Source organism: Trachemys scripta, chromosome 25 (genome assembly GCF_013100865.1).
Source record: "Trachemys scripta elegans isolate TJP31775 chromosome 25, CAS_Tse_1.0, whole genome shotgun sequence".
In the NCBI taxonomy this organism is placed as follows: Eukaryota; Metazoa; Chordata; order Testudines; family Emydidae; genus Trachemys; species Trachemys scripta.
This window is the reverse complement of record NC_048322.1, coordinates 3,765,118-3,778,014: the sequence shown is the minus strand read 5'-3', so window position 1 is coordinate 3,778,014 and position 12,897 is coordinate 3,765,118. Positions and strand designations below refer to the sequence as shown.

The window sequence follows — 12,897 nt, the reverse complement described above, 5'->3', positions numbered from 1 at the left end:
GCTCTGTCCCTGTGTCACGGCCCCAGGGCTGTACCAGGGAGTGAGAGCACCTCCAGTACCAGGGCTGTGGCAGGGGTTTGTATGCTGCAGTTCTTTAGGGGACCAGAAGCGGGGTGCTGTGGATTCTCCTGCCTCACCAGGCACTTCTGCTGGGGTTCGGGCATAGGGGCTTCCCATGCTGCCACGTGGCTTCTGCCAGGGCTGGGGTGGGGGCAACGTGTTGCACTTAAGATATAACCGGTTATTTGCAAAGCCATTCATTAATTATAAGGCATATGCCTATCAAAGACATCTATATACAGTATGGTTCATAATCTCTTGAGTACAAGGATTACATTTCAGTGTATAGTTAGAAATTTTTGCTCATTGAACATACAGTGATTGGTGGTGGTGCTTACAGCAGACGATAACATACTTAAGAAATGAAGCAAAGTCATGTGGGTTTTTTTGGTAAAATTTATAGTAATTTCTCATATAACTGCAAAGCACACTGCATTTCTTGCACCACTGTCATAGATATCAAGGGAGATTTTCTGGAAAATTTCATTAAACCTAGAGATCTCAATTCCGGTCCCATTGAAGGTAAGGTTATAACTCCAAATAATCCCAGTGTTGGGACATCAGGACCATCATTTACAGGCTGAAGTTTCCTGTGTAATAGAGTCATAGATTCTAGGACTGGAAGGGACCTCGAGAGGTCATCGAGTCCAGTCCCCTGCCCGCATGGCAGGACCAAATACCGTCTAGACCAGATAATGTGTCAAGATTATTTTAAGTAAAGTATTTCTTGCCTTCCAAAGAAAAGTTGACAGCATATCGACGCAGGTTCAGTCTGCCTGCTTTATTCATTCCTTCAGGATATGTGCTACTCCTTAGGTATGCCAAAACATTTGCAATTTTCTTGTCAAAAGATTTCCCTGAGAATTGTTTACAAGAGAAAACAGTTACTTAAGTGCAATGTCAATCAAAAAAGAAAACACAAGCACATTTGCTTGAAGATAATGGGTTCTGAAAAAAAAATAAAAATTAATAATATATGGGGATATACCTATCTCATAGCACTGGAAAGGACCTTGAGTCCAGTCCCCTGCCTTCACTAGCAGCACCAAGTACTGTACCTGACAGTTTCCCACCCCCCACCCCCCGTTTTTTTTATTTTTTTTCCCCTCTGATCCCTAAATGGCCCCCTTAAGGATTGGGCTCATAACCCTGGGTTTAGCAGACCAATGCTCAAACCACTGAGCTATCCCTCTCCCCAATGGGAACACATGGAAACATTCTACTTACTTTCCATTATGTGTGTTGTAGAGTTAATTTTTTAGTTGGTGCAAGTTTTGGGGAGAAAATACTTTTCTGAAACTCTGAAGAATCTGAAATAGAGAAACACCTATAACATACACATATCAGTATCACCTCATTCTCAGCTATGCCTTTAATCAATCATTTTACTGTAATTTAACTAATGAATCCTAAAATAATTTTAGTCCATTATCTAACAAATTAGATCCCACCACCTGAATTGTTTTTCACCAGCAAAATTACTTATATATCAGCTAAAGAAAATCAAAAAACCAGACACAGATCACACAGATAAACAATAGAGAAATGGGTACCAATAAATAAATAAATCACCATGATTAAAGGCATGCAAACCATTTAAGAAATGACTATACAGTTATTTTAAAGATTCTTGATTAAACATGCAGTTAGCCAGGAAGACCATTACTATTTGTGTACTTTTACCAGATTTGACCATTACTTGGGGTATGCTCAGTTATTGGGGTTACTTGTTTGGGTTTTTTCCCCCTGATAATTCTAATAATGTACTGCTTGTGTATAAAGCTGTTGTAAAGCACCCCTCTTTCACTACTAACAGTATTGCTGGAAAACCTTTATTTTTAAGGCTGAACTCTTAACTCCTTTGTGCACAGTTCCACAGGTATTCTAAGCAAGATTCTTAGTAGAAGGTTAACAAATATTCTGTGAGAGAGAGATAGACCTTGCTAAAGGAGCTTGGTCTGAAAAAGAAAGCTTGCTCAGGTCTGTGCCTCAGTTTCCCTACTCCATAGCAACTGATCGACAATTAACATGTGATTATGGTCACATGCTGCCTGCATTTGTTCAACAATTTGTGACCAGCTTTGCACAATACTTTGGAGTACTCTCATCTATTAGGGTTACTCTTCTGGAGGGGGGCTGGTTGTGTAATTCTATCAATGTACTGCTATTGTTCCCAATGGAATGAGTCAAACAGCACTTTCAAGCTGACACCCTTATTTTTCCCAGATTTAGCATGTCCCTATCCCCACTCTTACATCACAATTGTACTGGTAGTAACCCACTTGATGAGCAAACCCCAGAGTATTTTTGGGCGCTACAGGGGTCTGTCGCTTAGGAAAAAGAAGCATTGCTGCAGAATAAATGTGGAAGATACAAACAGAAGAGTAAAGTTATTTATGGACCAATAGTGATAACTACTCAAAGGAGCCTAAACAAAAAAAAAGTGACATTATTAAAGGTTAATACCTGAGTTAGAAAAGGAAACAGAGAGGGANCACCTGACAGCTGGGAGCAGAGTTACCATCCCAGAGTGACTGAAAGGGGGCAAAGGTGAAACAGATCTCATTGGGAGCTGGCCCCACACCCAACCCGACCCTAGGAGAGGGGAACTGAAGCTCAACTACAATCATAGAAAAATCTTCCCTGAGAAGGAAGGGGACAGATTGTTTTAAAGCCAAGGTTTGTGTTTGTTCCTGCTACATACAGAGGGGCTGGGTAGTGCTGATTCCAGCCCACACACACCAGAAGGATAAAGAACAAATTCAGGCTGCCAGTTACCTGCAGGAGGGAGATGATTTTTTGACAGTGATGGATGCCTCGTCCTAAAGGCCTTTGTCTGCATGTCTCTAGTGACTGTTCGGTACAGGAATGCAGCCCCCACTTCTGGGTCTCTCCTCAGGAAATAATGTTTCTGTGCAAAATACCACATGATAAGACCAGGACATAAGGAATGAAACACAAGATGCTTCATGTTGTCAGACGCTACCAGTGTGGTGCTCTGCTCTGTTCAATGTTGATATCAATTGGCTGCGTGCATGTGTTCCATCTGTGTGCTGTCCCAGCTCTGCGCAGATAGCTGACCCAGCAGACCCCAAGAGAACCCCCAATGACCACAGACTCTAGTAAGGTACAAAGGCATGTCGGCCAGGTTTATTGCCTTTAGAGATACACAGTCTCCAGCTCCCCGGCAAACAAAGTTCAAGGTTTTAGTCCCTTATGGTGGGCCTGGGAATGTTAGGCCCAGGACCACGACTGAGGAATGTAGTATTATGATTGAGCCTTAGAGGCACTCCCAAATAATTAATATATATGAATTATATGGATATGGCATATATATCTGTAGCGTGTATGGGTATATATGTATAGTATGTATGTGTACATATGACACCACCTTATATCCAAGCATAACCATGTTTTTCCAGTCTGGTGGTGTACTTTGGACCTTTTACTTTGGTGACACAGATAGAAACACACTTCTATTAGGGCAATTCCAGTTATTACCTGTCTCAGGTAATAGGAGGAGGGAGAAAACTTGTTCACCTTAGCCTCTAAGGATAGAACCAGAAGCAATGGGTTTAAACTGCAGCAAGGGAGGTCTAGGTTGGACATTAGGAAAAAGTTCCTAACTGTCAGGGTGGTTAAACACTGGAATAAATTGCCTAGGGAGGTTGTGGAATCTCCATCTCTGGAGATATTTAAGAGTAGGTTAGATAAATGTCTATCAGGGATGATCTAGATGGTATTTGGTCCTGCCATGCGGGCAGGGGACTGGACTCGATGACCTCTCGAGGTCCCTTCCAGTCCTAGAATCTATGAATCATCATTAGTAGTAGGCTGAGTGTTTTGAAATACTGGGATAGGGACTGTGATAGTGTGTCCCACAGTTCTATGCATATGAGAAGTAAATCAGAAATTTAGAGTAGTGACACTACCACTGAGGCCTTTTTATATAAATACATTGTAATTAGTTACTACACAGTACGGTCCATTTATGTTATAGGTTACCCTTACTGCTGGTTGTCACCCTCTGGTAAGCTTTACTGGGCAGGAAATAGAAGTGGCTAGCTTCTCTGTTTCATTGGTTGTACTGCTTTGTGATGCACCAGTAGTTAATATAGATCCAGTTGTTTTTTATGGATGCTGTCTTCCAGATAATCTACTGAATGGACAGTAACCAATTTATCAAATATTGCTGTATCAGGATGTTGTATTGGTACCCAGACACTGAACAAAATTGTTTTGAATAACATGTGCCTTAGTTAAGATGCAGTGTCAGTAACCCAGATTATGACTGGTACTAACAGGGAATTTGTTTACCCAATTTGTTGTTACTGTGTAACTTAATTTCTTGACCAATTTGTTTTTTCCTTCCCTTCATGTTGTTTGCTGCCATTCATTTGTTGATTTTTACCTGTGTGTTGGTTAAACAGTTTAGCAAGGTTATGCACATTGTACATGTTGTACAGCAACAATACAATACAGCAATACTACAGCAGTACAATGATAATACAGTAGTACAGCAATAACACAGTTGTTTTTACACAATAACCAAGTTGAAATTAAATGATAGTTTATTCTGATCCAGCGAGTGGTTTTTAGCTGATTGTTAACTTAATTGTCCATATATGGTAGATAGAGCTGTATTTGACCAGTCTCTTACTTATAAAGCACTTCATTTTTCTTTTCTTGATGCTTGGGGTTTTTTTTTTACTATATGCTGACATCATCTGGTGTCTTTAGGGTGTGATATTTTCTGGCGTTTTTGGTCTGTGGGATGCAACTTAAACAAGTTTTGTTAGTTAACATAGTAAAGTTTTTTGTTTTTGTTTTTAGTAAGCCAAACTTAATACAAAGTTTAACTTAGTTTGTTTACAATGTAATAGGGACAATATAATAGGGACCGAGGCTTTTATAACACAAGCTATACTTTTGCAATTGTTGTATAGACATTCATTTTCACTTGAGATGCATTACTAATATTTTATACTAAATGTAATGCTTGATGGCTAAAATAAATGCTCACAGTCTTCCATGAGAAGGTGTATTGCTTTTCCTTGCTGAACACTTTGTTTCAGCAAAAGAGTTAGTAACATAATTTTAACAAGCTTTTTACAGTTAATTTGCTTGTGATACCAACTTCTCTTGTTAACTGTTTAGAAGCACAAACTTTAACAACCACTGCTTCCCATTAACATAACATAACAAAAGAAAAGTGTATAAAATTAAACCAACTATAAAATTAAACCAAAATAAATTTTAAATACAAGTACTTTGAAGGTATTTGAGGGTATTTGATGAGTCTTTGTTATGTTTGGGAGCCAAAGGTGGAAACCTGTTCAAATTGTTTGGTTAGCTTTATGCATAAATTGTTATTTTAAAACATTTTGGTTATGACATTTTTAAAACTATATTTAGAAGTGCAAACAAATTTATAAAAAGTCCAAACAAGAAATTAACATTTTGTTAATATTATCTTTACCTTAATGTTAAGGTTTCCCCTTACATTTTTTTTTGAATAACAAATAAAAAAAATGTAAAAAACTAAACAAAACTGTGATTGATAAAAGAGAATTCTTTTTGTTTGCAATTGCATTATTTGTTGAGGCAGAAATATATGTACATATATTTGTAACTAAAACCTTTTTGAACTTTGCACAAAAATTGGTGTTAATAATACTGATTATACCCCAACCATGATTTTAAAATAATGTGGTACCACATATACATATATTTTTAAAAGCGTGTAAAATTGACTTTTGTTGCAACAAAAAATAAAAATAATAAAAAATAGTCACATGACACACACAACATACAACACAAGACAACACACATGACGTACAGGACAAACTTACAATTAAAAACAAATGGTGCCAGAATTTTATTCATAACTATACAAAGTAAGGCAAACAAAAATAAAAAATAAAAAGGGTTACATTTGAATAAACAAATTATTACCTTATTTAAAACTTGTTACATACATTGATAAAAAATATATTAATATTTGCCAAATGTATTGTATTAATTTGGTAACAAGGAATTTTGCATTATTTTATATTTAACATTATTTTAAAACATTGCTATATGGAAATAAGAAAAGCCCATGTTTCAAATAATAGTGAGTGGTTAGGATTAGAAGCAGAGTGTGCATCTCTGTTGCTTGGCAACCATATCTTCAAGAAAGGTTTCAGAGTAGCAGCCGTGTTAGTCTGTATCCGCAAAAAGAACAGGAGTACTTGTGGCACCTTAGAGACTAACAAATTTATTAGAGCATAAGCTTTCGTGGACTACAGCCCACTTCTTCGGATGCATATAGAATGGAACATATATTGAGGAGATATAGAAAGTTCAAGAAAGTTAGGAATAATTCCAGCTGTTGCATTGCCATAGACATTAGTTGCAGAATTCTTGCTTTTTTACTTTTATTATTTTTGAGAGCCTATCATCGCTCTACATATGCCAGTCCATGTTTCCCCACTTCTTTAAAATTTATACGGACCTCCCTTCCTGGCAATCCAGTGGGTCCATGAGTTATTAAACTCTGTGGGGCTATAAAGGGAGGGGATAAGGGGGTTCCCTAGCTCGAGGGTTTTTGCCATGTTAGATCACAGTTCCTACAGTGGACAACTCGCTTACTCACCAGATCAGAGGTCGGGGTCACCAATGTTGTCAGACGCTACTGGTGTGGTGCTCTGCTCTGTTCAATGTTAATATCAATTGGCTGCATGCGTGTGTTCCCTCTGTGTGCTGTCCCAGCTCTGCGCAGATCGCTGACACAGCAGACCCCAAGAGAACCCCCAATGACCAAAGACTCTAGTAAGGTACAAAGGCACGTCAGCCAGGTTTATTGCCTTTAAAGATACACAGTCTCCAGCTCCCCAGCAAACAAAGTTCAAGGTGCTGCTAAGGTGCTGCTAGCCAGTACATATGTGCTCCCTTGACAATGGACTCAGCTCAGTCAGTGGCAAAACTTTCCACTGCCCCCTAGGCTGGACCAAAATACTGCCCCAGGCATGCATTCTTATACACAGGTACAAACAAGTTACACATCACTCCTGACATATTGAGGTACAACCCCTCTACGTAGTAAGGTGCCACCTCTCACCTTGTACATGTTGGTTTAAACAAAACAACTCTATTCATCATATTATTCTTTTGGCCCTGTCATTGGGAGAGGTCAGCTTGTTCCTTGTTATCTATGTGAAATGTGCAAGTATTGAAGTGTTCTAATATCTAGTGTTCAGTACCTTTCAGGTATGTATCTTCTTGCAGCATCAGCCTTTTCCTTGTGAGCTTCTGTGAGCAGGGCCTGCCTCTGGCTCACAGCTTAACTTTGCTTTATGTTAGCAAAGTCTTGATCATTACTTTAGTTCAGGCCTCAGGCCTCATACTGGGCCTCTGATAAGGGTTTATGTTTCAGGGCCTCATCTTACTACACTTCTTCCATGTGCTTTCACTTTTATCTTTGCTATTTGTGGTGTTATTGTATCAATGTTGGTTCCAGGACATGAGAGATGGGAAGGGGGGAGGGTCACATAATATTTTTTAAAGGACCAAGGAAGGGAATGTTATTTACTCCTTCTTATAACACAAGAACTAGGAGGGGTCACCAAATGAAAAGAATAGGCTGCAGATTTGAAAAGAATGAAAGGAAGTATTTCTACACACAATACACAGTTAACCTGGGGAACTCCTTGCAGAGGATGTTGTAAAGGCCAAGATTATAACAGGGTTCAAAAAGGGACTAGATAAGTTCATGGAGGATAGGTTCATCAATGGTTATTAGCCGGGACGGGGCAGGATGGTGTCTCTAGCTTCTGTTTGCCAGAAGCTGGGAATGGGTGAAAGGGGATGGATCACTTGATGATTACTCATTCTGTTCATTCCTTCTGTGGCGCCTGGCATTGGCCTGTCAGAAAACAGGATAATGGGCTAGATGAACTGGTCTGACTCAGTATGACTGTTCTTATCTTCTGCTTTTTATTGAAGAGACAACCTTTCGGGCTACACAGAACTGCAGAAATGTTCTGGGTTGGCTCCAAAGCTTTTCTCTTTCACCAACAGCGGATGGTCCTCTACAAGCTCTTACCCTCACCAGTCTTGTCTCTCCTGGACTCTGAAAAGTGTTTTCTCTCCACTCCCCTTGGAGAGAATTTAAATTTTCCCTTTGGGAAATTATCAGGCTGAAGCAATTGTATTGATTGTGACACTGGAATTGAAGGATTATTTAATATTATAAATAAATGAGTCTAAATCTGAGCTTCCTGTTTTCAAATTGGTTTTCCCAACTCAGTTCTCAATTCTCTTCTAGAAAGGCCTCCAGGATACCTGGTCATGCCGGCAGAAGTGGCAAGAAGAAAGCCCCCCCAGTGCTGCTCTTAGTCCCAGGTGGATTGTTCAGTGGCAGAAGGAGTTGATTTGTTTGCTGCCACAAAAGGTGTCTGGGCACCAGATCTCCCTACTTCTTCCAGCACAACCCTGGCTTTTTCCCTGTCCCAGTCACTGGTGTAGGTGGTTCCTTCATGCACTTAGCCAAAGCCTTTCATAGCCTTCTTAGTGTAGTTGGGAGCATGTCAATCTCATAATCTGAAGCTTCTGAGTTTGAGCATCAGAAAGGGCATATGGTTTGCTCCCTGCTTCAGCTTTTTCAAAAGAAAATCCCAGAGAAAAGACACTGGAGCAAACTGATTTCTGGAAACCCTCCCACCCATCTTACACACACACAGACTTCTCTTTCTAAGACATTAACTCTTCCTTCTCTTTTATGACTCTTTAATTCAGCTGCAAATACCAGTTCCTGGAGGCCCTTTCCACAGAGAACACAGCCACAGTGCAATGACAAAGCAGGGAGCTGCCAGGTTGTCGTGGGTGAGTAGTTAAGGGAATGCATTAAAAATCCAGCACAGTCAACCCCCTCCTCTCCACCCCTAAGCAGAAGCTTGACAATTGTGATGCTGAGATTCCACTGCCTCAGCATCCTCGACCCCCACTGGAGGCCGGTGTAGAGTCCTTAGATCCCTGTTCATATTTCAGACCCCAGCTGATGAACCATCCCTGCCCAGCAACTCACCATCTGCCCCAGGAGAGCCAGCTGGTGGGCTGCATCCACAGGCAAATAGCTTATACCACTCCCCTCAAAGCAGCAGCTGCACCTGTTGGCAGGTAATCCCTGCTTAAGGGTTGGCTGAAGAAGCTGGGGACCACTTGTTATTTCTTCCATATCGAGTCTCACTGTGTTTGAACACATTTCTCTCTAAAACTGATTTAAATTTAGAGCCCCTTCCCCCATTTCTGCTTTGCATGTGCCTCATTCCGGTACATAAAACATGAGAACAGCCACACCGGGCCAGACCAATGGTCCATCTAGCCCAGTGCCCTGTCTTCCAACAGTGGTCAATGTCAGGTGCATCAGAGGGAATGAAGAGAACAGGTAATCATCAATTGATCCATCCCGTCGCCCATTCCCAGCATCTGTACAGATGTGAAAACAAAGAAACATTTGGGGACCACTTGCAGCTACTTAGAATCACAGAATGTTAGGGTCAGAAGAGACCTCAGGAGGTCATCTAGTCCAACCTCCTGCTCAAAGCAGGACCAACCCCACCTAAATCATCCCAGCCAGGGCTTTTTCAAGCCGGGCCTTACAAACCACTAAGGATGGAGATTCCACCACCTCCCTAGGTAACCCATTCCAGTGCTTCACCACCCTCCTAGTGAAATCATGTTTCCAAATATCCAACTTAGAACTCCCCCACTGCAACTCGAGACTATTGCTCCTTGTGCTCCTTGACTACTGCAGGAAGCCTGGGAAACAAGCAGGGAGAACTGGAAGTCCTGGCACAGTCAAGGAACTATGATGTGATTGGAATAACAGAGACTTGGTGGGATAACTCACATGACTGGAGCACTGTCATCGATGGATATAAACTGTTCAGGATGTTGCCAGCACAGAGGGCCCGAGGACAGCAACAGCGGGATTCATTGCCCGGTGTGCTTCGCACCAATGAACACACCAGGGTGGAGAAGCAAAGTTTATTTGAGATCTCAAAGTGGTGCAAGGAGACAGACAAGTCTCAGATCAAGCACACTGAGACAAACAGTTTTTCTCTCTTTATACATTTTACAACTAAGACGCCTCCCTTCCCCCCCCTCCCCTCTCTACCGAAGGCATGTGTATACATTCAAGCAGTTAAATCATTCTAGCAGCTATAAGTCTAGCTTGTTAGTAACACTCCTCTAAACTGTTATCTGGTCCTGTTTCCCCTTGATTTATTATCTCCTCTCCAGTCAGAAACATACAGGCCTCATTATTACCGCTTGGTACCAGTGTGAGGGGGGTTGTAACTGATAACTGGCTGTTTACACATTCCATACATCTAGCTTTTGAGGTCAATTAGAGTTAAACATGGAAGAACTTTGGTTCACTTAGGCCTAGTGACACCAACAAGGAAGGACAGGCAGGGCAGAAAAGGTGGAGGAGTTGCATTGTATGTAAGAGAGCAGTATGACTGCTCAGAGCTCTGGAATGAAACTGCAGAAAAACCTTAGAGTCTCTGGATTAAGTTTAGAAGTATGAGCAACAAGGGTGATGTCATCATGAGAGTCTGCTATAGACCACCAGACCAGGGGGATGAGGTGGATGAGGCTTTCTTCTGGCAACTAACAGAAGTTACTAGATCGCAGGCCCTGGTTCTCATGGGAGACTGCAATCACCCTGATATCTGCTGGGAGAGTAATACAGCGGTGCACAGATAATCCAGGAAGTATTTGGAAAGTGTAGGGGACAATTTCCTGGTGCAAGTGCTGGAGGAGGCAACTAGGGGCAGAGCACATCTTGACCAGCTGCTCACAAACCAGGAAGAATTAGTAGGGGAAGCAAAAGTGGATGAGAACCTGGGAGGCAGTGACCATGAGATGGTAGAATTCAGGATCCTGACACAAGAAAGAAAGGAGAGCAGCAGAATACGGACCCTGGACTTCAGAAAAGCAGACTTTGACTCCCTCAGGGAACTGATAGGCAGGATCCCCTGGGAGAATAACATGAGGGGGAAAGGAGTCCAGGAGTGCTGGCTGTATTTTAAAGAATCCTTATTGAGGTAGCAGGAACAAACCATCCCAATGTGTAGGAAGAATAGTATATATGGCAGGTGACCAGCTTGGCTTACCAGTGAAATCCTTGCTGATCTTAAACACAAAAAAGAATCTTACAGGAAGTGGAATATTGGACAAATGACCAGGGAGGAGTATAAAAATATTGCTCAGGCATGCAGGGGTGAAATCAGGAAGGCCAAATCACACTTGGAGTTGCAGCTAGCGAGAGATGTTAAGAGTAACAAAAAGGGTTTCTTCGGGTATGTTAGCAAACAAGAAAGAAAGGAAAGTGTGGGCCCCTTACTGAATGAGAGAGGCAACCTAGTGACAGAGGATGTGGAAAAAGCTAATGTACTCAATGCGTTTTTTGCCTCTGTCTTCACAAACAAGGTCAGCTCCCAGACTACTGCACTGAGCAGCACAGTATGGGGAGGAGGTGACCAGTCCTCTGTGGAGAAAGAAGTGGTTCAGGACTATTTAGAAAAGCTGGATGAGCACAAGACCATGGGGCTGGATGCGCTGCATCCGAGGGTGCTACAGGCTGGGGAGCGACTGGCTAAGCAGCAGTTCTGCAGAAAAGGACCTGGGAATTACAGTGGATGAGAAGCTGGACATGAATCAACAGTGTGCCCGTGTTGCCAAGAAGGCTAACGCATTTTGGGCTGTATAAGTAGGGGCATTGCCAGTAGATCAAGGAACATGATTGTTCCCCTCTATTAGACATTGGTGAGGCCTCATCTGTAGTACTGTGCCCAGTTTTGGGCCCCACACTACAAGAAGGAGGTGGAAAAATTGGAGAGAGTCCAGCGGAGGGCAACAAAAATTATTAGGGGGCTGGAACACATGACTTATGAGGAGAGGCTGAGGGAACTGGGATTGTTTAGTCTGCAGAAGAGAAGAATAAAGGGGGATTTGATAGCTGCTTTCAACTACCTGAAAGGGGGTTCCAAAGAGGATGGCTCTAGACTGTTCTCAGTGGTAGCAGATGAGAGAACAAGAAGTAATGGTCTCAAGTTGCAGTGGGGGAGGTTTAGGTTGGATATTAGGAAAATACTTTTTCACTAGGAGGGTGGTGAAGCACTGGAATGGGTTACCTAGGAGATGGTGGAATCTCCTTCCTTAAGAAGTTTTTAAGGTCAGGTTTTACAAAACCCTGGCTGGGATGATTTAGTTGGGGATTATGTCCTGCTTTGAGCAGGGGGTTGGACTAGATGACCTCCTGATGTCCCTTCCAATCCTGACTATGTTCTGTCACCTGCCACCTCTGAGAACAGCTGAGCTCACTCCTCAGGTAGTTGAAGGCTATCAAATCCCCCCACTCTTCTCATCCCTCACACTCTTCTCATAAGACATATGCCCCAGTCCCCTAATAATTTTTGTTGCCCTCTACTGGACTCCTTCTAATTTGTCCACATCCTTTCTGTAATGGGGGGCACAAAACTGGATGCAGTACTCCAGATGTGGCCTCACCATTGCCATATAGAGGGGAATAATCACTTCCCTCGAGCTGCTGGCAACGCTGCTTCTAATGCAGCCCAATATGCCGTTAGCCTTCTTGGCAACACAGGCACACTGTTGATTCATGTCCAGCTTCTAATCCACTGTAATCCCCAGGTCCTTTTCTGCAGAACTCCTGTTTAGCCAGTTGGTCCCCAGCCTGTAGCAGTGCATTGAATTCTTCTGTGCTAAGTGCATAACTCTGCACTTGTCCTTGTTGAACCTCCTCAGATTTCTTTTGGCCCAATCCTC

At 42.1% G+C, this 12,897-nt stretch overlaps 1 protein-coding gene across 2 annotated transcripts in view; it reads left to right on the top strand.

The window, feature by feature from the left end:
- LOC117870001 (zinc finger protein OZF-like) overlaps positions 1-12,897 on the top strand; it is an 876,360-nt gene that overhangs the window by 483,328 nt on the left and 380,135 nt on the right. The gene's annotated exons all lie outside the window — the stretch shown is intronic.